Source organism: Sorex araneus, chromosome 7 (genome assembly GCF_027595985.1).
Source record: "Sorex araneus isolate mSorAra2 chromosome 7, mSorAra2.pri, whole genome shotgun sequence".
In the NCBI taxonomy this organism is placed as follows: domain Eukaryota; kingdom Metazoa; phylum Chordata; class Mammalia; order Eulipotyphla; family Soricidae; genus Sorex; species Sorex araneus.
In genome coordinates, this window is record NC_073308.1 from 70,583,404 (window position 1) to 70,609,175 (window position 25,772).

General features: G+C 39.4%; 1 non-coding gene across 1 annotated transcript; it reads left to right on the top strand.

The window, feature by feature from the left end:
• Positions 1–22,100: 22,100 nt before the first annotated feature.
• LOC129406690 (U6atac minor spliceosomal RNA) lies at positions 22,101–22,227 on the top strand. Its single transcript, XR_008631165.1, has one exon. It is a non-coding gene; the product is annotated as a U6atac minor spliceosomal RNA (small nuclear RNA).
• Positions 22,228–25,772: the final 3,545 nt, after the last annotated feature.

Below are 25,772 nucleotides of genomic sequence, written 5' to 3' on the forward strand. Positions count from 1 at the left end.
GAAATTCCTTCTATTATTACTAGTTAGTCAACTAAATAGAAGATGTGCTTATAACTTGGTTCACTTTTTAAATTTTTGCCCTCCAGTCACACATATAATTTACCACTTGTCAATAGATGACTATTAAAAATGGGTTATACTTAGTCACTTGCTGACTTGGTAATGGCTTACTCATTTATTAAGCAAAAATTTTTTTAGCTCTCAGTTTCATAGTTTTGATAATAACTAATGTCAGGAAATATTCAAAACAAAATTGGAATGATGACACATTGAAATCAAAAGTGTTGTGAAACTATTTACAATTAGTTGAATAGATGAAAAATGTTTCACCTGACATGGAAACTTTGATTTCTGAGTGAATTTATAGAACATTTAAGACAGTTAAGGCAACTTGCCTTACCTTTGAGAAGTTTTTGATACTTTTCAGTTCAATGTACTTGGTAATGAATCATCAGGGACGTAATGATTAGTTGCAGTGAACTATGAATAGGCAACAAATATTGCTATCTTAAACCATTTGAACTTCTCTAATATCTGTGTTGTTTTTTAAATCAGTGAAGCCACCTCTGAAGGGCAAACTCCTGACTTTCTTAACTGTAGGTTAAAGTCACAAAATAAAGTCACCTTTTATTTGTAAATGTATTGTATTGTGAAAGTATCAAATATCATTCTGATTAGAATCATGTATAATACATTAGTATGTCTCTGGGAATGGCAGAATTCTATGAGGATGCATAAAGTTTTAATAATAAATTAGATCCATTTGGGGCACTGAAGGCTCTTCTGATTCAGTCTAATTCCTGGAACTGTAAGTCAATTTGCTGAAGAAACTGATTCACGTCTTAACACAGGACACTGTGACTGAAAAGACATTATCAGCCAAATTATGGTTTCAGTCTTCACCTGTGCAAACTGGAATCAGTATATACCATTTTGATTATAGAGCCTTAAGCAGTGTTTAAAGAACAAACAAACAATTGTGGCCTACATTTTTAGAAAAACAAAATATTTCAGTATCCTAATTATCTGTTTGCTTTCTCAAGCAAACTCCCCAAAATTTGCTCCTAGGTTTTTTTGGTCTACAGTTTCAGAAACACAAAATCTTTCAGCACCCTCCTAGCATCGACCTTCTCGAAGCCAATGCTGGAAAGCATCCACCACCCCCACACCCCCACACCCCCACTTGCAGTGCAGAGTGTAGACTGCTGCGCCATTAAATCATCCTACTGGTCCACACACCTGAGGGAGCGGTACCCCCACTTTGGGAAACACGGGTCTAATGACAACAACAACAAAAAAGTGGTATAGTTAGTTCTTTTATCTGAGCTTTTCCACATATATGAAAGTGTTAATATGCACTTCTCATTAATTTATAGTTTTATTGTCTGCTAGCATATACAACTTGCATAACTGTTATAAGAATTTATTTTATGGAGAACTGGCATTGTAAAAATTGCTACTAGAATTTACATACTTACTGACTTTTCAAGTTGCAATAACACAGCCTACCATGGCACTTTAAGAATCATAGTTTTCTATTTCCTTTTACGACCGCTGCAAGTTGCTCCTAATTCTTGTTTGCTTTCTCCGATTTTATCTCTTCAATTTATTTATTTTATGGTACTCTTCTTCCTTGATAATTTACCCTACTGTCCACATTTTATAGCAATCTTCTCCAAATTTTCAGATGTATATAGTTCTTCACATAACCAACTAGATTTCATCAATTTTCTTATGTCATTTACTTGTTATTCATATTATAGGAATCATATTTCTGAAATATGAAGCTAATACCTTTTTATTCTCAATAAACCGTACTCTTCAGATTCACTGGTTTAATGGATGGTAATTTATTCAATTAAGAACAAAGAGGTGATTTCTTTTGTTCTGTTATAAATCGAAAGTCCTTAACTGCCTAGGGACACTAAGATGGAAATCATGACTTACTAGTGTACAAAAATGTTTTTTGCTCTAACTATAAAGCACTTCTCTCCCTGTGTACTGAAGTTGGGCTACTCCAGCTTAAAATTTACTGTAAGTCAAAATTAAGTGCAAGTAATTGAATATTCAATAAGAAAGGTTCATTGCTCCAGAAAAGAAGGATGACTTAAGGAATTGCTAAAAGCAGAAAGCCCTTGAGGTCCATTTAAGAAAGTGAAATATTGAAAGTTGATGTCATATTTGTTTCCCCTCTTCCAAACAGTTTTAGAAAATACTGTAGGATGAAGAAGTTTCTCTGACCCTCCCTACACAGCAATGCATATATGGAGGGAGATGAAGTTATGGTGTGGGGCAGAGGGACAGAAGAATAGCAGCCAAACCCCTGCAACTTGTAGGAGAGATGCAGATAGTCTGACCTCAAATGGGGAAGAAGTTGATATTATCTAACTCAGAGAACCTCTGAGTTAGACTGGCTGGGGATAGGAGCAATCCATAGGACTTCCTGTCACCTTTGTTACAGAACTTGGAATAGACCCAAGACACACCAATAAGAATGTTCTGTGAATTCCAACTAGAACCCTGCCTTATACCCGGGTTCTCTTTTGCAAACTCATGCCTAGAGACTGGCACTGTAGGTTTTGGGAACTTACTCTGCCAAGTTTTGGTGACTGTCTAATACTGTAGAGTGGCAAAGGTCACGTGGCAATGACTAGTACCACTGTGAGAAAGGTCAGCGGAGGACCAATCAGTCTGATTGACAGCTAGTTCATAATGATTTTATTTGTCTCAGAGAATGCAAAAAGGCAGCAGAGAGAAAGTTCTCCAGAGCCTAAGTGGCAGGCCAGGAAAGGCCACAGGTGTGCAGGTACACACGTTACCTCAGCAGTGATGAGCACAGGACAGAGAACACAGAGCAGGTCCTGCTCTTTACAACCCCATCCTGACAAACTCACACAGTGGCTGCTCATTACAGAGACCCTCACATGTAATTAAGAATGTTTTTAAATATTTTAACATGAGCACAAAAATGTATAAATCTGTAACTGTACCCTCACGTTGACTCACTAATTAAAAATAAACTATAAAAAAAATAAATAAATAAATAAATAAATATTTTAAGATATTTGTTGGCTGTAGGGATGCATGTGAACTCTTTTTGGAAACCATATGCTACCCAGGGAGAAAGACTACAAAATACCACAGTACTGTAATTAAAAAAACACCTGAATTATTGCCCATGCATGCTTAACCGTTAAGCCTCAAGGAACGATAGAGCCATAAAATCAAATCAGATTCCACATTTTCTGCCAGAAGGGTTGGAACTGAAGAAACACAGGGATCAGATAGGAGGGCATCAGTCTATTTCTTTTTCACTTTTCTCATGACCATTTTGGAATTGAAAAAAAGAATTCTTAAATTTCATTTTGTCTGGGGCAAAATCTCGTGTTGATGTTCCAGAACCAACCCTTCTGGAAAAGTCTGCCCTTAAATAAGTCACAGAGCAAGTGAGCACTTTGCTCTCGACACTTGTACTATAATGTTAATAATAGTAATAACACGATTCACCTCGAGGGAAACAAATAATGAAACCTTTAAATTAGACGAGGAAAGCGCAGGAGACGGAGGAGCAGCAACCATCTGTTTTCTTGTGTCATTTCCCCACAGAAGAGCCTCCGCTCAGGTGCAGAGATGGAGAACGAAATAATAAGTTTCTTTCTCATCTGAGATTTTAGCAGGTGGATTGAAAGGAAAATAATTTTACGTCAGGAAGAGAAACGACGGTTTGTAATGGGAGCAGAGAAGGCAAACAGTTCCAGAAAATGTATTTTACATGAGCAACTTCTTTCTCAGTGCAAAAGTTTCTCCTGCTTGAGGATCGCCCTCTCAGCGGACTCTCCCTCACGGACCCGTTGGTTCTAGAGTCGTCTTGAGAGGGAACTCCTGCCCAGCCAATCACAAGGTGCGGGGCCGTGAAGAAACACGAGTGGCTCGCTCAGTCTCACAGAGGCCCAAGTCCTTTCTCCGACAGCTCCTTGACGAGAAACAGTCCCGTGGCTTCACGGCAAGGCTTTGACTGACTGCTTGAACGTTACGGTATGCAACCCTCTCGACCCACAATGAAATCTGTGAAAGGTTTTATTTTCTTAGTTTCTTTTTTAATTTTATAAATTTTGTTTGAGGGCCCGTGTCTTACCACACTCCGAATGACAGGGCTTCGTGCGTGCACTGTACCCGCCGCCAGAGTTCTGGGCTTCTCCTACCGTGATGTCAGTGTCCTCAGCCCTTGTGCCTGTCCCAAGGTCACCTCGGTTTGCAGGACATTTCTCATTTTAGGTTGTGTTTGCCTTGTGATAGCCTAAGTATGAGAGATCATTCGGCATCTGTCGCTCTCCTCTGACTAACTTCACTGAACATGACCCATGCATGGAGTGGCGAATTGCATGATTTTATTTTTTCTTGACTCCTAGTCATCTGTTGTGCATATGCACACAATAGTAGTCGATTATGATTATTATGTTTATATACATACCATAGAGCTCTATTGGGTATACAAACCAGTTTCTTCATGCAGTCGTCTGTCCTTAAGCACTTGGTCTACCCACATAGTTTAAGAGTTCCTGCGCTATGAAAACATCTCTGCAAAGCATTTGTGGAATTTCTAGTTATTTTCTGTTTACTCCTCAAATTCCTACACACCCAAAGATCTCTGTACCTTGGACGAGAGGCTATATATTTTTAATCTTCATTTATTTTTGTATCTCTAATTATTATTTTATGATATCTCAAGATTCTATAAAGAAGCAAAAAATAATTTATAAAAATATAAGAATAAAATAATTTGTAAGAAGAACATTTAAATCCCATGCAGGGATCCTTCAAGGCTGGAGGTAGGGGCAGGGTGAGTAATGGCAAAGGTTCGTAGATAGTTATTATTAGAATTAATTTTCAGAGTAAACCTGTCTATTTCTTCCCAACTTCAGATCTATGGCAGGACGTGCCTCTTTGTGAGTCTTGAGAGAGGTGTAGGTCAAAGTAACCCAGAGAGGAGTGTTGAATGTGGATGGCAAATGAATTGTCCTCTGTCTTTTTTTTTTAGGGGGGGTCACACCCGACATTGCACAGGGGTTACTCCTGGCTATACACTCAGGAATTACCCCTGGCAATGCTCAGAGGACCATATGGGATGCTGGGAATCAAACCCTGGTTGGCCGCGTGCAAGGTAAACGCCCTACCCCACTGTGCTATCCCTCCAGCCCCAGAATTGTTCTCTGTCTTGATTGGGTGGTACATTATCTTTGTCAAAACTCATACGAATGTACATTTAACATCTGCATATTTCAGTTTTGTGAATTATGTCTCAACAAAATTGAGAGGAGAAAATTGCAACTTAAAAACATGGCTAAGAAACAACATCAGAGATGGGTCTGGGCCCTTGCTGACTGGAAACACAAAAGGTCTCTACGGAGCGCCTCGGTGCAGAGACAGCCCCAGGCGGGCAGGCTCATCCCAGCAGCGCTGCTTAGGCTCCTTTCACTCCTGAGCCCGTTTAGCCTGAGAAATTTTGACATAATACTGGATATACAGGAGCCTCAACTAGGTGTAAAAACCCAACATTTTCTGTGAGTAAATATAGAGCTTTATTTTTTTTTTCTTTTTGGGTCAGACTCGGTGATGCACAGGGGTTACTCCTGGCTCTGCACTCAGGAATCACTCCTGGCGGTGCTCGGGGGACCATATGGGATGCTGGGAATCAAACCCGGATCGACTGCATGCAAGGAAAACGCCCTACCTGCTGTGCTATCGCTCCAGCCCCTAGAGCTTTATTTTAAAAGCTATTTTGGGTCTGGCCAGAGTGATGGCACAGTGGGTAGGGCTCTTGCCATGCGTACAGCCTACCTGCCTTATGTCTCCAGCACCCCACAAAGCTCCTCGGGGCCCGCCAGGAGTGATCCCTGAGCACAGAGCCAGGAATAAGCTCTGAGCAGTGACTGGAGTCAACCCGGGCTTGGCCACAGACAAGACAAGCAGCTTCCTCCTAGAGCACAGAGCCCGGGATCTCTCCAGCCCTTCACAACTGCGGCAGGCAAAGAGAAGGGCCTCAGCCCTCGCACACCACCACTGCAGTGCTCTGTAGCAAGTACGGACATAAATGTTTGAAACCAAGTGCAAACAAGTGTATTTTGATAAACTGAAGTCCTGGCTTTGTTAATTTGGGGGGGCACACATGGTGGTGCTCAGGGGAACATATAGGATACTGGGGATTAAGCCCGGGTTGGCGGCTTGCAAGGCAAGTGCCCTACCCATTGTACTATCTCTCCAGTTGCCAAATGAGACATTTTTGGAGTCCCAAATTAAGTTTATTTGTATGCAGCTTTCTCATTGCTTTAAAGAATAGTTTTATTGGTAGATATGTTAAGTATCATAAAATTCACTCATTATAAGTGAATTGCTGAATTTTAGTAAAATTTCATAATTGTGCAACTCTCGCCTCAGGAAGCATAAGAATGCCTCCAACATTGCAGTTCCCTCCTGCTTGTTTGCATTTAATCTGTCCACATCCCTGGACAACTACTTTGCTAATTTCTGTCTCTTTTTTACCTTCCTATAAATTTCATATAAATAAAACTGTGTGATAGGTAGCATTTTTATCTGGCTTCTTTCTCTTAGCATAGTGTTTTGGTATTCACCCCTGTCATTGTATGTTTCAGAATTTCAATCCCTTTTAATTGCTGAATAATAGTCCATAGATTGAATATCTGACAGTTCAATTATCTGTCACTATGGGCATTTTATTGTTTCTATCTTTTAAAACTGATGCAAATTACACTGCTATGAATATTTGCATAAATGTCTTGGTAGACCCACATTTTTATGTCTTTTGAACAGATGAACAGATGCTTAAGTGAAAGACTTGCTGATTCTTAAATTTCATTTAAGAATGAAATTATGAATGAATGAAATTATACACATATATACTATAGCATATATACATTTGCCATATACATATATACATATATGTATTGGAGAGGGGGCAGGTTGAGTTTTTCTCCCCGCTCCAAGCAGAGCCCTGGCAGCCTAAAACCTCCAGAACCCAGCCACAGCCATGCTCAAGGCCACTCTCCACCCACTCGGATGTGCCTCACGCAAGGAGGAACAAGCAGAGGGACCCAGGGATGCAGGACCTGGGGCTGAGATCTCCAAGCCTGCTCAGATTGGGATTGGGCCTCCTCCACCCAGACCCCCCATCTTCCAGTAGCTTGACAGTCACACCCAGAAACTACCTCCCCCGCCCTGCAATGTAATCCCATAAACAGCCAAGATCCAGAGACTACATAAAACAAAGCTCCTGGAAGTGTGCAGCCGCAAAGCAGCCACATGACCTCTTATAGTCTAGCCCACAGATGTGCCTAAAACAGCACACATGTGTTTGGTTTTAACATACTTGCTTGTGTTCTCTGATATACATTTGGTGTCTCTCTGGGAGAGCCCGGCAAGCTACCAAGAGTATACCGCCCAGACAGAAGAGCCTGGTAAGGTCCCCATGGTGTATTTGAATTTGACCCTGTAGTTTATTCATATGCCAAATAGAGTAACAATAGCAGGTCTCATTCCCTTGACTCTGAAAGAGCCTCCAATCATTGGGAAAGACGAGTAAGGAGAGGAGAGGCTTCTAAAATCTCAGGGCTGCGACGAATGGAGACGCTCAAGCAAATCAATGAACAACGAGGTGACAGTGATGACAGTGATATAGTGAAGTCCTGGCATTTATTTGACAATGTATTTGCAATATTTATTCCTATTTTAGGGCAAATTATTTTTTAGCTATGAATAAGTGACTACATTTAGACACAAGAGGTAAAAATACTGACGACAATGCAGCAGTCTCTTTGCTACCAGGTTGTACAACACCTAAATTGACAAGGAAATGAAAACATGTCAAATCATTTTGCTACATGTATTTACAGGTAATAACCATTGTGGTGTGAAAAAAACCCACAAATTTACCTAATTTGTCTCTGGCTTCAGAGATTATGGAACCAGCCAAACTAAAATGACATTTTAATACTAAGCATGCAGTGTACTGAGGAAACCAAAGTAATATCTTTTAATATTCAAATAAAGAAAAAGAATATTTTAATGAAAAAATTTGACTTACATCTTATGAGACTTCTTATTTAATTAGAGAAACGAAAAAGTTCTACACTGTAGGATAAGATCTCATGTTACATACTGCTATTAAGATGTCAGAAATAGTTAATAGTTTAAGTATAGGAATTAAATTCATGAAACCCCTTTACCAAATGGTACTGTTTTCAAGAATTTCTAAAATTAATAATGCCCAGCTCCAGAAGTTTATAATAAGGTATAAGGGCTGCCCAAAGTTTGCAATTCAGTTAAATAAAATAATTGATTTTTTTCTAACAGGGTAGTTATTACTTTATGTAAGGTATGTTTATGAAATATATATGTAGGAATTACTGTTATTATCCTTTTAAAGGGCACATACATTCTATATACACACAACCACACACATATCTCAAACCCAATCAATTTTTCACAAATGAAGGTTTACAATAGAAAAAGTGCATTGGAGTCTGTAGGGATGGTGCTGCAGAAATGTTGATTCAGAAAGTTGCAAATGGAGCAAATGCAGCTGCAGCATGTAACAATGAATATTTAGGTTTTACTCTCTGTGTGAACCTTTGGATAAACATAATCAAAAAAAGTCAGCAGAATTAGCATTGTGCTTCATGATACTATAAAATGCCCTTAACAGTTGTGTGTTTTCAAACCTTTGCAAAGACAAATATAAATGTTTATTATTACAAACAGAAGTAAGGTTTTACCTAGGAAAACAACGTTTAAGTGCATTATTGAAATAGAAATGTGATGCTTTTACAGTTTTGATTGAACAAGTATCTGATTTTTAAATATTTTTCATAATTTATGGCTTTCAAAACTGTTCTTTATCAGATTGTTTTTAAAAACTCAATGGTCAAAAACGTCAGTTCAGGGAAAAAGTGTAACATTTATGTTAAAAGATAAAAAAATGTTTAAAAGTTGAAAAACGAAGACTAAGGTGAAAACTGGTTCTTCAGAAATGTTAAGAGCTACATATTATTTTATGATTGAAAATAGCTTACTCAAAGATTTTATTGTAAGAGTTATGATTGTTCATCTGAACTATGTGGTAACACAGTTTCAGAAATACTTCTCTTCAAATTTTGATTCTACAACAAGTTGGGTTCATAAACCACACTCCATTGAAATGAAAAACGCCAGCCATCTGCCAGGAAAAGGTCAAGAAGAATTTGCTGAGCTCTAAAGAAACATAGGTTTGAAACAAGCTTTCTAGAAAAAAACATTAAACAATTTTTGACTTGGGATAGGACAGAGTTCTCAATAATTTCCAAAATGGTCCTTAACATACTTCTCATATCCTGCACTACGTCTTTATGCAAAGTGTTGCTTCCAGCTTTGATGGTTATAAAATTAAATGAGAAGTCAAATCTTAAGGACACGGAAGATGTTCTATGTTCTACAGGATCAAATATACAGCCAAGGTTGACTTCTTTATTTAAAAAGAAACCAGCACATCTATTGCATTTGTACCCACATTTGCTTTCATTTTTAAGAAATGGTTGAGATATTGTCTTTCATTCTGTGTGCTGCAGCTTATCCCTAGCACTTCCAGGATGCCCCTAAACACAGAGTGACCATGAGCAGGGAACCAGGAAGAGCCCCAGATCTCGGGGTGCAGGCCAAAATCAAAATAATGATAATAATAATGATGATGTTGATGATGATGATGATGATGATGATGATGATGATGATGATGATGATGATGCTGTTAAATTTACATGTGTGCTAAAATTTGGGTTGGTTTTATTTTTTATTTTATTTTGTTTTGGCCACACCTGGCACTGCTCAGGGCTTGTCCTGGTTCTGTGTTCAATGAACAGTCCTGGTGTGACTTGGTGGACTTATGTATCGCCAGGGATCAAACCTAGGTCTACTATATAAAAGACAAATGCCTTACTTACTGTACTAGCTCTCCAGTCCCATATGTATGTGTGCCTTTGTGTGTGTGTGTGTGTGTGTGTGTGTTTGTGTGTGTAGAGTGAGTAAGAGACAGAGAGAAAGAATACACTAAGATTTTTAGCAATATAAAAAAGGTAACTAAGTGTGAAACACCTGTAATAGGTCAAAAGCCATCTTCCCAAATTAGTGATTACCAGAAGGAAGAGGGAAGAAGTGAGGGTAATTCAAGTTGAATTGAAAGGGTCAATTACACGGTGAAGGAGGAAATTAGACTTCTAGTGGTGAATGTAATGTACTATATTCAGATGTTGGTTTATGATGCACACCTAAAACCTAAAGCCATTTATAATCAAATGCTGTTTTAATAAAAGTGCTTTTTATTGAAATTTCATGAGAAAATAAGCTGGGTTCTCTACAGTGTGACATGGTGGTGACTCAGTTCTATGACTTAGCTGCCTGAGTACTCATTATGACTTTCAGTTTCCTAGGAGAAGAGAATTATCAGATGAGATCTAACCTTGCTCTATGCCATCATCAGGGGTGAGCAAGCCATCATGAACTGAAAATAACATTTAACTGGAGGCCTGATCCATTATTAGAAAAACCTCTAAAATTTTTGGGGAGAAAGTATACCTTTCCCCTAAAATGCTGTTCCCATAGCTGTGTGGTGTCACGCATAACGTTGGCAATAGATAGAGTGCATATCCAGTTATCTGACGGAACTTTTGGAGCATTTCCTGCCATTTAGAATCTAAGAGAACTTTGCGGCTTACCCAGAACTATCACAGGATGATTTTGAGCAGTGACAAGACTGTTGCTCCAATTTTTTAAGCAACGAAACAGCTAGAAGAGCTGTCAGAATGAGCATTAGACCCAGGCCTGTCAATTTAGAACACGTCCCATGTGTTAGCCACCCAATCCCCCTGTAGGAAAGGAGGAAACACTTGTGAGATGAATAGATTTGCTTCTTTGTTCAAGTGAGTCAGTGCTGAAGTTTGGTGATTCATAACATCAGTCCCGCTATGAAAGAAAACAAGCCAGTAGACAAATGACAAAACAAAGCAAAAGCAAAATGTGATTTCTGCCTCCACAGTCCTCATTTTCATTATAACTCTCAAAGACATGGCATGCAGTAAGGAAAGAAACATCATATTGTGGGTCTACAGAACATCTGACCTTCTTTAGAAAGGCTCTCTAACCCCCATAATTTCTTTTAATATAAGGGATGCTTTCAATTCATTTAGCATCAAAAAAAAAACCCATTAGTATTTAACTCTGAATTTCAATGAAAATACCCAAATACAAAAGTTCCCACTGACTCATAGTGTTGATGCTCATTTATAATATGATTCACAGTAACTCGTTTATCTCCTTCTACAAGAAAAAAATGTGATTTAATCACATCTCATTTTGATTTTTAAACATTTGCTTGTTTTATTTGAGAATTCAGAGTAAGTTACTTAAAAAATGTTTGTCCTTCAATGTTTTACAATTTTTCCTACGTAGTTCTCAAATGTGTTTTTCATTTTAAAATATTTTTACTAAACTCATAAAATATAAATTATATAATGCTGAACCACCGGTTTAGATAAAACTTAAACAAAATAGAAAAACCATGATTGCTGGTGCTTAACAACACATACATATTCTTACTATTCTTTATCATGCTGCTATAATTATTATAATTTAAAAGTGGTAGAGAGTCATAAATCTCCCTCTCTTTCTTTTTTTTTATTTTATGACATTTCTGACTTTTCAATTCTATTTTAACTTTGGAATCTAGGTTCTAAAAATATAGTGTTGGTATTTTTACTAGGATTAAATTAAATTTGTAGGTTAATTTAGGGGCAAAATAACATTCCTTTGATACTGCGTATTCCTTTCTTTTTCCTTTGTTCCACAGCTACACCCAGCCATGCTTGCCCAGGACACATGAGCCCTGAGAATGACACCTGGGCCTTCCACAAGCGAAGCTGCACTCAGCCCTTTGAACTAACTTATGGTCCCGAAAGCTGACTCTTCCTCCAGAAATTGTCTCTCATTGTGCTAGAGTCTCTTTTAACATTTCCCAAGGGCTTGTACACCCATACTCTCTCTCTTACAGATGAGATTTTGCACATGTTTGCATTTCACACTTAAATTTTGGGGCTCTGTTTTTGTACTTTATCAAAGTCAAAGTACTTTATCCCCATCAGAAGTTCATTTAGCCCTTTGGCTGCCAGGTCTAAAACTGTGCCATCTCCTTACTGATCACAATACTCCTAGTGATCTTCCTAGATTTTCCAGATAGTGTTTTCAAAGAATGATGATTCAAAATGACTCTGCGAATGTTGTGTCTGACCCCATTTCTTAATGTTTTTCCTAGGATTCCGGTCAAGTCCTTCCTGAAAAATACTATAATAAAAAACTGAGAGAACAGAGTCTGTGGTGGTGCTTTTTTGGTTGCTTATTATTTTTTTTTTTTTGTAGAGTGAGGGGATTCCAATTTGTGCTGAGAGATTCTAATAGATTCCTGACACCTTGTCCTGCTGCCTGAGGAACACAGTGATGCCGGAAGTCGCTTGCTAGTGGCTCACACATGCTGTGCTCAGGGGTCTTCTGGCTGCCTTCAGCGATTCAGGGGGTACCAGAAAGTTCTGGGGTCTGACTAGGTAAGTCATATTCAAGGCATCAGTCTCAACTCCTGTCCAATCTCTTCAGCATAATTTCTAAAAAAAGAAACATTTTAGAATTGCTTGATTCCTTCTCATTCAACATAGAAACACTATTACACTTATGCATACATAGTTACATAGAATCTATCCTACATCACAATACTATCTTAAACCAAAAACAGAAGCTGAATTTTATTAAAAGCAATTTTGTTTTGCATTTTAGAAAATGTATAGGACTGTCTCCATTGACTTGATAAATATGTTGATTTCTAGTTACAGTTACCTAATACTTGCATTACCATTCCAGGGCTGTGCTGTACACTTTGCTTTTTATTAAATACTCAATTATTCCAGTTATCTTAACCCTGTTAGAGTTTGAATCTGTGTGAAGGGGCTGTGTGTTTTGAGGGTGTGTGTTTCTGTAATAAGACTTTTTCTACAAAAGAATAAGCATTTTTCATTTTTCCCACCGTGCTCTGAAAAATGGAAGTTTCCCTGCAGTTTTCTGTTACTGTTACTTCTGGAAGAATTCCCCCGTGAAAGCATCTGGGCAAAAGCTATCAGAGAAATTTATCTCTCGAACGGTCAATGGCGCATGAAGTTTCCCAGACCAGCTTTCTTGGGTTCATTTTGTTAGTTTGCATTTCCAAGAAAAACATTCACTTCATTCATATCCTCAACTGAAACCGCAAAAATTTGAAAAGATCACTTGGTTATAATTCTATGAATTTTGACAACATCTATAGTTACTTCTTTACTGTAATTGATTTGTCTTCCTTAATGTTTTAATTCCAGGTCTGAAGAATTGGTTTTGTTTACCAGATGGAGCCAGAAACACTTCACACTTCATTCTTCATTTTGATTTTTACAACTCTCTCCTTCCTTTACATTTGTCTTTTTTTGTTCCTTTTCAGAAATCAGATGTCTGCTACCAATATAAGTTGTTCCTCCTCCTCTGCGCACATCTTATACCTGTATTTCATAGGTTGAAAATACACGTGTTATTAATAGGGGCCATGTCTGATGATGTTTGTCTTTCTTAGGTGGTATCTGGGCCCAGCAATGGGATGTTGCTCACTGCCCAGTGCTCAGGGGTCACCAGGGCTATGTCCAGGGTCTAGGGGACCATGGAGTGCGGGAGTTTAAATTCAGGTTAATCATGTGCTTCACGTATGAACCATTGGAACATTCTTCTTAGCCCCAGCATGAATATTTGAATGTACGTACATTTCTAGTTTCCAGTTTTCATTACATTTTCTGGTTCACATGATATGTGTCTGAAAAATGATTCATTTTCTCTTAGATTCTACTTTCTTTTCACTGACATCTATCCCACTACACTGACATTAAAGCATTCTAGGTCCTCTTCTCCACTTCTTATGCTCTTAATACCACAGTTTGTAGTTTTTACTTTGTGTATTCATTAAAATTATTTTAGCCATATTTATAGTACTTTTGTCCTTTGATCTCTAGAGTTAAGTGGTTAATGCATCGTTGTATTTATAGGGTTGAAGTGTTCTGAGTTTAACCGCATACTTCCTATACCATCTGTTTTCAGTCATATGTTTTCTTATCACTAATCTCCCTCCTTTTATTTCAGCTTGAACAACTCCTTTCAACATTTTTCATAAAGCAGATCTTGTGGTAATAAACCCCCACAACTTTGGTTTGTTTTGGAAGGCCCATATCCCTTCATTTCTGAAAGGCACCTTTATGTGATAAAACATCCATGCTTACCCCTTGTTTTTGTTAAGTGTTTTGGATAATATACAATCTCTAGAGCCGGAGCATTAGTAAAGTGAGTAAGGCATTTGCCTTCATGTGACCAACCTGGGTTCCATCCTCGGCATCTCATATGGAATTGTCCCATCCAGGAATAATTCATGAGTGCAGAGTCAGGAATACCCCCAAGCATTGCAGGGTGTGACCAAAAACCCCCCAACCTCTCCCCCCAAAAACCGCACAATATACAATATACACTTACATATGAACTCGGCAACTAAGTTTACTGCTGAGGAATCCTGGTGCAACCTGACATCCTGATGGCAGTTGTCTTGTGTGTGACTAACTTCTTTTCTCTTCTGCTTTTCAATATTTTCTTTGAAACTTTTATTAGGATTGTTTTGGGGAAAATCTCTTTAAAAAAATATTGCGGAATGAACTTCCATGAACTTCATGCATTTGAGGTTCCTTGTTGCCTCAGGTTCAAGTGTAAGTGCCAGGACAGGCCACGAGAGTGTCTGGACAGGGCAGTGTGTTCACATGTGGCTTTGCCTATGAAGGAACGTGCTTAGCTATTGGCACCCATGTCAGGGCAAGAGATGGGGCCAGCAGCAACATCCAGGCATTGGGAGCAACTGGGACAAGCTTACAGGGATATGTCTGATGATAAGCCGTGATGGGAAGCATTCAAGTCTGGCCGCAGAGACTAAGTTATAATGCACATTGCATTGCAATTCAGGGAAACAGAGCTAGGTTATCTCCTGAATACCCCCTGAAGTGCCTGGGTAAAGTCCTTCATAAGGCCCTTGTGTGACTTCAAAGGCTAGCTGTGGCGAGACATGACAGGAAGTCAATGCGGGCACTCAGGATGAATTCTGACATGCATAGTCACAGAGACTGCGGCTGACTCTGTAGTACTGCCCGATACATCAAATCTCAGTGCAAAACCCTGCTCAGGAGTGAGCCGCTGGAGAGAGCCTGATGTCACTCAAGACCCCGATGGCATCCACAACTATAATCCCAAGGGCCAGAAAGCGGAGTGCTGAAATCCACACGGGGGTGATGCCGAAGGCTGTGAGGATTACGGCTTTCTAGGTGACAAACGCCTACAGTATTCTTGGCACTAATGTAGTCAGTGACTTAAGATCCCTCAGATCATTGCCCTGACAGTGTTGACTGGGGCTGGGTGGGTTGCTTCAGTGATGACTAACTCACACAGTTGTTCAGTGGAGGCCACCATTTCTAACTCTGCAGGAGCTCCCCAGGGCTGGCCACTGTCTTGTCTCAGAGCCAGTGATCCAGGAAAGAGTGAGTGGTCAGAAATGCACAGGCCCATTTTTTTTTAATTAGTCACCCACATTGCATGATGTGACCATCACATTATTGTTCAGAAGTGAATCTTCTGTTCTACCCAATATCAAAAAAATTGTAGGCACAAAAATCCACTGCTGCCCTATAATCACAATATTCGGAGGTTCTTTCATATGTTTAACTCTTCACCCTCACCCTCTTGCTCACTAATAGAGAATCTGGGCTTCTATCTTATAATCTTCTCCAGGTTCTTTTTATTGATCTGTTAATTTCACAATATTGGCCCTCTGCTATCCAGACAGATGCATCAAAATGGATGAAAAGAGACGTGATTTTTTCAGTTTAGATTTGTGTTCGTAAAATGAAAGATCTAAGTCAAACTGCTCTGACAGTGTCTTTGATCCTGGGGCACCTGGAAGTGTTGGGCAATATTCAGAGTTTTGATTTATTGAAAAACACATGCATTATTACATCATACATTCATTTTATTGTGACAGTTGTTATATATATGTGTGTATATATACATATTTGCTTTTGGGGTCATATTTGGCGATGCACAGGGGTTACTCCTTGCTCATGCACTCAGGAATTACCACTGACAGTGCTTGGGGGACCATACGGGATGCTGAGAATCGAACCCGTGTCAGCCGCGTGCACGACAAATGCCCTACCTGCTGTGCTATTGCTCCAACCCTGAGATATTTATTTATGTGATCATCTTAAGCATACCATAAGAGAGGTAGTTTTAATTTTTAAATTCTTATTGTTTATTATTTTAGTAATGAGACACGGACCAGACAACTTGAAAAGAATCAACTTCAAAAATATTGCTTATCACGGCTAATTGCTTTTTTGAGAAAACTGCACTTTTGTAAGCAGCACCATTTTGAAGGAAATGATAAGAAAATGTTATGCATACTCTTATATTTTGCCTAAAGAAAATGGGTAGAGCTTAATGAATTTAGCCTTTAGATTGGGACAGGAAATGTCTGAAGAATACAAATCGTCTCATAGTAGAGAAAAGGGTAGTTAGCAATTATTGCTAAAACCTTTGCTTCCCTGCTCCCATATTTTAATGCTAAGACATCTGGAAAATTTAACCTTTTCCCCTCAGACAATACTTTGTCTTGATATTTTGAATACCTGAAACTTCATGAAAAGATCATCATCCATTTATCTCATGAATGAATTTTCAAGGAACCAAAGTCTTAAATTTTCCACCTGCCCCGGATCATAACTCGCCCCCCTGCACTTCTAAGTAGCTAGGTTTCATCACTCAGATCATACACTCTTTTACCAAGCTCAACATGGCTTAGTTTTCTAAGGAGATTTTCCTTCTTCTGGCATAAATATCAAAGCAAAATGTTGACTCTGTGCACTGATGGTTATTTTTAACTTTCTTAAGTAAAAATGAAAGAGTCAAGATATATGCCAACGTAGCTATTGCAAAAAAAGAACCCAAAAAACGAATAGTCCTAAGCCGGTTTAGTAATATATGTTTAATGCATTTCTTTCCCATTTGCTGGATCCACCATGGGGATCTTAGCATTTTTATTTTCTTGCAGGTATAGAATGAAATGGCAAGGGGTTATTTCGGGGCAGATTTTTGGGAGAATAATTTGAATTAGCATAAAGTTAACATTTCCTAAATGGTTACTTCAGAAACTAGACCATTAACCTTTAGAAAAGACAAAAAAGAAATATATTGGGGATTTGCTCTCCTATTATTGGCTTCCTAAGAACTTGGAATAAGAAGCATAGCTCTTGAACGGGCTAAAAGCAGTACTATTCATCAATAGAAGTGAACAAACCTCCTAATAAAATATTCTCACCTATAAGGCAATCCTCTCATGGAATGCATTTAAAAGTGTTATCTAGAATTATGAAGTAAAACAGTATACAATTTAAAGATAAGTATTTTGAAAAGTGAACATTTGTTTTAGAAGAAATCATGCCATCTGATCAGAGGGATAAACTGTACATATTTAGGCAGTTCATTTTAGAGAATAATGCTGACTTCAAATTAAAATATCTGTTTATAGATGAATCAGGTAGGACTGTAGCGATAGCACAGCATGTGGGGTGTTTGCCTTGCACGTTGCCAACTTGGGTTCGAGTGCTCTGTCCCTCATGGAGAGCCCTGCAAGCTACCAAGAGTATCCTGCTCTATGGCAGAGCCTGGCAAGCTACCTGTGGTGTATTTGATATGCCAAAAACAGTAACAAGTCTCACAATGGAGACATTACTGGTGCCCGCCTGAGCAAATCGATGAACAATGGGACGACAGTGTGACAGATGAATCGGGTAAAAGCAATAGAGCGTCCAACCCCCTCTGAGTGTGTACTAAGTAAACTGCTTGATTGAATCCGTGCATTGGTGAGAATTCTACTCCATTTTGTGTGAGCAGCACTGGTCAGGTATTAGGGAGAAATGGTAGGATTTGTTCACAGGGTCGGAAACACGGAGGTGCCCCCGGAGGATCTGCTATGTTGAGTGTGGGATCTGGCTCTTGTGCACCCGCCTCTGAATCTGTTGCATTGAAACTAGCCGTGGGCTTCCACGTTTGACATTCCCTTTCCGGCCGCGCTGAGGTTGAGCTCACGGAGCAGCGCCGGAAGCCTGGAGCACGCCCTGTCACAGCTGCACATGCAAGACTCAAACATCCTTTTTGACCATCTGCAGGAAGTGTCTGTGCTTCCTGAAGAAGAAACTATCTATATTTCTTGTCCAGAGGAGGGGATGATCCTCAGCCTCTATAGAATTCAACTAAAGGCATATTCTCGCCATTGACTAATGTGCCCAAAACAGCAACAAGCCTCACATTGGAGATGTTACTGGTGCCCACTCCAGCAAATCCACGAAGAACAGGACAACAGTTCTACAGTGCTACTAATGCCATTCTCCTTCTGCCATTCCTCCTTCCCTCCCTCCCTCCTTCCTTCTTCACTCCCTCCCTCCCTCCCTCCTTCCCTCTTCCCTCCCTCCCTCCCTTCCTTCCTTCCTTCCTTCCTTCCTTCCTTCCTTCCTTCCTTCCTTCCTTCCTTCCTTCCTTCCTTCCTTCCTTCTTCCTTCCTTCCTTCCTCCCTTCCCCGTCCCTTCTTCCCTCCTTCCTTCCTTCCTTCCTTCCTTCCTTCCTTCCTTCCTTCCTTCCTTCCTTCCTTCCTTCCTTCCTTCCTTCCTTCCTTCCTTCCTTCCTCCCTTACCCGTCCCTTCTTTCCTCCCTCCCTTCCTCCCTCCCTCCCTTCCTTCCTTCCTTCCTTCCTCCCTTCCCCGTCCCTTCTTTCCTCCCTCCCTCCCTCCCTCCCTCCTCCCTCCCTCCCTCCCTCCCTCCTTCCTTCCTTCCTTCCTTCCTTCCTTCCTTCCTTCCTTCCTTCCTTCCTTCCTTCCTTCCTTCCTTCCTTCCTTCCTTCCTTCCTTCCTTCCCTCCTTCCCTCCTTACTTTCCTTCCTTCCTCCCTCCCTCCCTTCCTCCCTCCATTCCTCCCTCACTTTCCTTCTTTCCTTCCTTCCCCACACCTAACCCCACCCCCCAGTATGCAATTGCTGGAGGAACTTTGCAGTATATTCCATTTAGACTTGACACAAAATGATCCTGGATTTTTTTATGCTGGATACTGAGTCCAGTGACATGTGCTTATAAGAGAAGAAAACAATAAAGCCCCAGAAGAGGGAAGGAGGCTGCGTGAAGAGGGAGGCAGAGGCTGGAGCTCTGTTCCCAGGCTGCCTACCATCTCGGCAAGCTGCGGAGTCCAGGAAAGTCTTCCTGCTGGCCTCCAGGGAAGGGGCACAGTCTGGCACACCTTCATCCTGGGCTCCTGTTTTCCAGTGTGATAAGAAAATAAAGCCTTTCGATTTCAGCCAGCGTGCATGCACGTATGTGGCGATTTGTCACATAACCCCAGGAAATAAACTGGGTGGGAAGTCTCTTCATTGAGTATGCAGGATGCATAACTTTTTGTTCTCAGTTTTCTTGCTCTGGGTGAAACTGATTGCAGGCAACAACTAACATTCAATTTCACAGACTAGTAGCTGTATCTGCTCAAAAATTTGATTAAACCACCATGTGTGGCTATCACTGGACTCAATTTAAAAACTTGAACTTGGGATATTTGGCCCACAACACAGCTTCTAAATGGTCCTTGGTTCAGTGACTTAACAATAACAGGAATTGAGAGATGCCAATCGCTAAGAAATTTATCTTCTTAGGGTGTTTTAATACCTCTAGAGAAGCGGCCTCTTTATGAGTAGTTTTTTTCCATTTTCCTTTGAGAGAGTCAGCCATTTGTAAATATGTTTCTAATCTGATCTTGATCATTTACTCCTTGAAATAAATTGTCCTGTTAAGAACAGATGACACATTCAGTATGAAATTGGTCATTAATGTTGCTTGAAAGTGTACGATAGAAGCCAGTAAAATGGTTGCTGTGAATTGTATTTTGAACTCATCATTATTCATATTAAAAACATCAATAGCTGTATTTTACACACTGAATGTTCACATTTAAAGTAAAAATCAATTTCTGTTTCCTACACTCACACGGGTTGTAGCTGAATTTACTTCGAAGCAGCATTTGCAGAGGCTGTGGTAGAGTTAGATGCTCTCTCCAGCAACCCTAATCAATTTGCTTGGACATAAAATAAAAGTTAGGGATTCAATGATGGCAGTGAGCCCATCTGTAGAACATAACACTGAGTTGGTTCCCTTACGCCACTGAGAGCTGCTTCTGTAACAGGTTCTCAAATAATAAATTTCCAAATCTTGTTCCAGACCCATATTAATTGTGGAAAGTGTCTACATGTGATTCTATGGAAGAATTCTAATTCCCATGTGGAGATACATAGTTTGCTCTAATGTCCTCAGGCTTGCCTTCACTTTATTTTCAGAAACTGGGAAATGAATGTTGATCTCTTTCTTTCATATTCATATTCTCTGTGCAAGATAAGCATTAAAGTGAAAGAAACTGTTTTCTGCAATAGGGTACAAGGATGCATTATATATTTCAATGCAGTTTTGTTAAATTAATGAGAAAAAATTATTGGAGCTATCTTCTTGGTGCTGTGCATCCATAATACTTCAAAGTAATTTAATATCAATTTGAAAGTGAGCTCTAATTTTTGGCTTAAAATATGATAGCCAATAAAGTTAAGAAACAACTTTAGAACATAACTTAATAGTTCTAAATTTTAAGAGGATCATATAAATTTAAGCACTCATTTAACTCATCTGATAGACATATTTTCCCCCTTCAATTCCACTTTTATTCATATTTCACATTTTCCATAATTATTTGTACTGGATAAAAAGATAGTTTTTATTTTCAAGTAATATTTGTTTATAACTCAATTGAGTGAGGAATTAAAATAATAGAATGTTAAAAGAGCACAGTAACATGATCTCTTTTAATAGCATTAAAACATTCATGTCATTTGCTCAAGTGGACACCAGTAACGTCTTCATTGTGAGATTTGTTACTGTTTTGGGCATATCGAATATGCTATGGGTAGCTTGCCAGGCTCTGCCATGCTGGTGAATTATTCTCGCTAGCTTGCCAGGCTCCGAGAAAAAAAAAATAATAAAACATTCATGTCAGTCTTTCAATCATTAAGATTTTGAAATCAGTATACTGATTCATTTCATTCTTAAAAGACTGATATTTTAAAAAACGATGATATATATTTGACTTATGAATATTCTTAGGGAAAATATCCACTTTCAGTAATTTTAATCTTAGCTGAAGTCAGAAATTTTTTAATTGTATAATAGTTCATTAAGGACCAATGTTATAACGTAATCTCAATACTAATTCTTATCAAGATTATTCTTTAATTTTATAAAAAATGGATAACGAAAACAGTCAAAATTAATCTTACCCCAAATAGTAATGTTTATCCCATACCCTAAATTGGGAAAAGTATCACAGTGTTTTTTTGGAAAGAAACAATCTCTTGTTTGAAACAAAAAATAAAGAAAATTTTTGTAGATAAATAGTGATGGTGATCACAGAACAAATACAATTGTCACTGAAACCCAGACCTAAGCATGGCTAAGATAGTGAAATAGGTATATGTTACCTCAGTAAAAGTAAGAGAGCATTTCTGCCTCATTTTACTCACCAGTAAAGAAATAAGTCATCATTGACATTAGCTGCAGTCCTGTCTCTATGGGCCACCGTTTTATTGCCCTCCGAAGTGTTATCTTGGACAAGCAACACGGAATGGATGAGTGGAGTTTGTTTGAATTACTATACTGCTTTCTTACTTACAAAAATATGCATTTGCTGATATTTGTATTTGATTTATGGATTGTGTGATCAGAAAATATGTATATTCATAAATTCTTGATGCTTGCATTTACAGTCAACTGAAATTAGAGTGCAGTTCCAATAGAGGGACTGAGATCAAGGAACACTCATGTTTAAAATTGTTTCCAGGGTTGGAAGGAGAGAAGGTAAGCTTTCCAGCATTCCCTTTGCTAAGGACAGAAGGGGCCCTCGAGTCTGAAACACATCAGATTAAAGCATTTCAGCCAACTTTGTGATATCTAACCAGTACTTGTTTGCCATAATTCTTTCCACAGAAAACAAAACACGCCCTTCAGCATGATGTGACGTGATTGTGTGATTGAATGTGCTTTCTTTGCAACTCTAAAACAAATTTGTCATTCAAAAGGGTTTAATAAGCCTTTTACTTTAATAAAAAGGGAATCACCTAGGGAAACACTAATACCAAAAGAAATCACTCTGATTCAAGAACCCCTTCTCCCTTTAGCTGTGATGGACGGATGGGTGGACGGGGTGTCCTTAACCCCATGCCAACTCATCCTTTGTATTGAGGAAGCAAATTTACTCTTGCTCTGGGGATCTCTGTTCAATAAGCACATTTCTGCTCTGCACAGCACTAATGTAAAACTAGCCAGAGGATGTAACTGATTTCATTCCAGAGTAACTGGATATTCAGAATAACTGCAGATCCAGATAGCTGCAAGAAACCTTGATACCTCCAGTCTTCTGATAGGTAGAAGCAAAAGCTAGACCCCACTGCACGTTTCCTCTAACTCCCCTTGTTCTTCTTCCTTAACACTCATGGATTCTTTTTGTTTCTTTGATTTTGATTGTTGGACCTCTCCTAGCTGTGTTCAGGATTTATTCCTGGAAGGCTTGGGGAATCATACGGGGTATTGAGGATTGAATCTGGGTCACCTATATGTTAGGCACTGACTCGGGCTTCTTTAGCCTATTCCTGATCCATGGTTCTAGAACGGCAAGGGAAATTGTTATATTTTCTATATGATTATTATTTAGAAAGATACTCTCAGCTTTATTAGCAATAACTGATCCCCCATTGTGTACTGATACTCTAACATAAGGTCCTGTGGGAACAATTGGCTTAAGAAAGTATTTGTTACTTTGCTTTCTAAAATGAACCCAAATTTTAAAAAATCCTTGTATTGCAACAGACTGATATATTTCATTAAAATATTAATATTCATAATAAGGACTATGAGCAGTTTCTTTCTTTTAGAGGCATTGGAGTCGATAAAGTTTGAGAAGCAGCCTGGTTTGTGGGGCACAAATTACTGCTCTGCATTTTGGCTCCTCATGAGAATTAAATCCAATGCTATTGGCTCATAAAATACAGTTTTAAGTACTGCACATATCAAGTGCTTATAATAATTTCTAGAATATAAATAATACTGGAGCTGCTTATAATGTAATCACCACCTGTTTTTAATATTTATTCAAAAGTAAGTTACCGTGTAGAAAAATATCATAACATTTAGTAGAGAATTTTTGTCTTAATTTTATTATTATTATTATTATTATTATTTGGTTTTGTGGCCAAACCTGATCATGGTCAGGGCTTCTTCCTGGATTTATACTTAGGACTCACTTTTGGTATGGAATTAACTTTAATTAATGTCATGTAATTAAAGTTCACTTTTGGCAGTGCTCATAGGACCATATGCAGTGCCAGGAATCAAGCCAGGGTCAGATATGTGCAAGGGAAGTAGAAGATCCTGTGTCATACCCCTCCAACATGACTCATGTGTTTCAACTTACATGTACTCCATCAATAACTGTTCAAAACTCCAAAATACTCCCACTGCGTTATGCCAGTTGGCCGTTGTTGATTTGACTTTTTCCAAATTTTTAATGATTTTTCCAAATTTAGTCATAATGCAACATCCCTAAAATAAACCAGTGTTTTGAGAGTTGTCTGTGTTCCTGGGCCTTCTTAATCATCTCAGTTGCCACTGGCTTTGGAAACTGGAGTGGAATGGAGGCTCCAGTTACACGATGGGACAGGGGTCAGCTCTAACAAAAAGATGAAATCTTGCAGTTTGCTGCAGCGTGGGCAGAAGTGGAGGGCATCAGGCTGAGCAGAGGGAGAAGGACAAGCACGGAATGTTCTTTCCCACATGCTGTGTTTGAAGAGAGAAGGGACTAGAGAAGAGCCACTGGTGATAAACTGAGCCAAAGAGCCTATAGCCCTGGGTTTACCCAGTGAACGGTGAGCGTGGGTGTGGGAGGGTCCTCAAGACAGTGGGACACTGAGGTTCTTGTTGTGAGTGTGGTGTAGCACATGATATTCCTGAAAACACTCATATTAGCAGCGCTATAAATCACAGTGCCTAAATAGAAATAACAAAGAGGTGGCTATTCAGAATTGGCTGAATGCTACTACTGCCAAGTCCTTAGCTTCAGCATAACCATGACAAAACTATTAGTTGAGATTCTGTCCTAGTGAGGGAACCCAAGAAAGAAAGCGTTACAATAACATTGAACTGAGGATAAAATTTCAGCGATGTGTCACGAAAAGGGCAGACCCAGACTGCCAACCCAGTCACGCTCCAAAGCTAATTTTCTTTCCATGACACCTCGCACCGACTTCTACTTTAGACATAGACTTAGGGGCTCCTGCCTGTGCCTTTGGAGATGTCATGTAATTAAGGTTCAGAGATCGTTTGTGCTTTTCAGCCTTTAGAAAGTGCCAGTGTTCATCATTTCAAAACCTTCTGCAGCTGGTCCTCTTCCTGCAAATGTGTGTTTCTGCAGAGACTTTGGCGCTGCTCCAAGACTATGCATAGATAAAACCGAAGGCCTGTGCACTGTCTCAGCTTCCCAGTCCACTCGAGGGCCCGAGGGGACATCCAATTTGTGCTATATTTATGTTTAGTTAAAATGACCTGGTTGAAAGTACCCTGCAGCTCCTAGCAGGATGCACTTTGGGAGGATTAATAAGTCAAAAAATAAATAAAAATCCCCGCAAACCAAAAATTCTTTTCTTATTTTTGGCTTTGTTTCAAATTGAACTATCAGCAGACAAATATAAAACAGTGGGATTTCTGTGTATATAAGTCAAGGAGAAATACTTATAATTAAAGGCTGGAGGTTGGTGCAGTCTATGAATTTCTTGGCTTCTGAGAATCTGGAGTAATTTTTTAATAGAAAAGGAACCAGAGTTAATAAACTCTCTGGTGACTTCTGGGAAGCCCAATGTTAGTAATAGCCGATCAATGGCGCTTCAAAATAAAGCCAAGCCAAGTGTCTTTGAGCTTAAGAGGATGTGCCCATAGTTCTCAGGAGTTTGGATGCAAATATTAGATTGCCTGGATATGATTTCTAGCTCTGTCCCTACTATTTGCAAGCCCCTGACCTGGTTATTTCATTGTTTCTGTCGTTAAGCAAGCAAGGGTTTCCTGTAAGACCCGCTTGTGTTGTTCACGTCACAGTGAATAGTGAGTAAGGAAAGAGGGGGGAGCTTTGCTTGTTTTGGGGTGGCCCTGGGTGCGGCCAGCCCTGCTCAGGGTCTATTCCCAGCTCTGTTTGGGAGTGAGCCTTGGCAGTGCTTGGGAGAACCCTCTGTGGTTCCAAGCATGGTGGCCAGGGGCCACAGCAAGAGACACGTGCCTGTCTTCCTTACTGTCTCCGCAGCCCACGGAAGGGGGCTTGGCCCCAGTCTTAAAGATGAACAGTTGAGGCTCAGCAGTTTGAAAGCAGAAGACACAGGTTAAAAAGCCCCATTCACGTTACTCCAAACCTCCAGAGTGAACTCCCTAAGACTAGCACTCCATTTAAGGTTGAGATGAGGGTAGGCATGA